The sequence below is a fragment of the Elephantulus edwardii genome, unplaced genomic scaffold (genome assembly GCF_000299155.1).
Source record: "Elephantulus edwardii isolate Elephantulus edwardi_28Jun2011 unplaced genomic scaffold, EleEdw1.0 scaffold00050, whole genome shotgun sequence".
Lineage (NCBI taxonomy): Eukaryota > Metazoa > Chordata > Mammalia > Macroscelidea > Macroscelididae > Elephantulus > Elephantulus edwardii.
Genome location: NW_006399800.1, coordinates 14244307 through 14245240, shown reverse-complemented (window position 1 = coordinate 14245240; position 934 = coordinate 14244307).

The following is a 934-nucleotide window of genomic DNA, read 5'->3' as shown; positions in this document are numbered from 1 at the left end:
AGCTGTTTAAGTGTTCAATTATCAATAAGCCGAAGTCTGTGGAAGGCCATAATGGCCCTGCTTTAAGTGGTTCGCTACTCCCGCAGCTCACCACGCTGTCTCTGCTGCCATCTTGGATCTCAGGATATATTCTTATAGTGTTAGATCAGAAACTAAAGGTTACAGCACTTGTAATGTCTGAAATACTACCAGTATACTTAAAAATTAGTTACCTAGAATTGTAAGTTTGGAAGCAACAGGTCTATAAACATGTCAGTAGGATTACATAATTGATAAAAAGTTAATGCCATTCTGTTTACTACAGGGTGATCCCAGAACAGCCAAGACCAGTTTTTCCAGTAATCTATCCTTCTCTAATCATATCTGTTTCTGGAGCTCCATTGTAAAAACTTAACGACAATACTGTATCTCGAGAAATTCAGGCACAAGCTGTGGAATCTTGCAACTATTTGTCTATAATGAATGAAAGCTTTTAAAAATAAGCTAGATGTCCTTCACAAGCCAGACCTCAAACAAACGGAATATGACTCAAGTCAACAGCAAGGTAAAAGGAAGTGCCATTTGGAAAAGCAGTTTTTAAAAAATCCAACATGAATTCCAGACTCATGCCAAGACCTCATAGTAAAGTTAAGGCTCCGCTTTTGGACTGTTCACACATGGGGGCTTTGGTGGCCTAGTGGGTAGGGAGCTGTACAGCTAACAAAGGCAAGTGATCTGAGTCTACCAGCTGCTTCATGGGAGAGAGATGGGTAATCTCCGCCTGTGCAATTTATAGCCTCTGATATCAACTGGAGGGTCAGCTATGAGTTGATGACAATGAATTTATTTATATACAGACCTAGTGCCTCAGACAAAGATTCTCACCACTGGACCAATCGGCAGCATCAGGATGGATGGTGAAGAGATTGAGATTGTACACAGCTTTAGTTTGCTT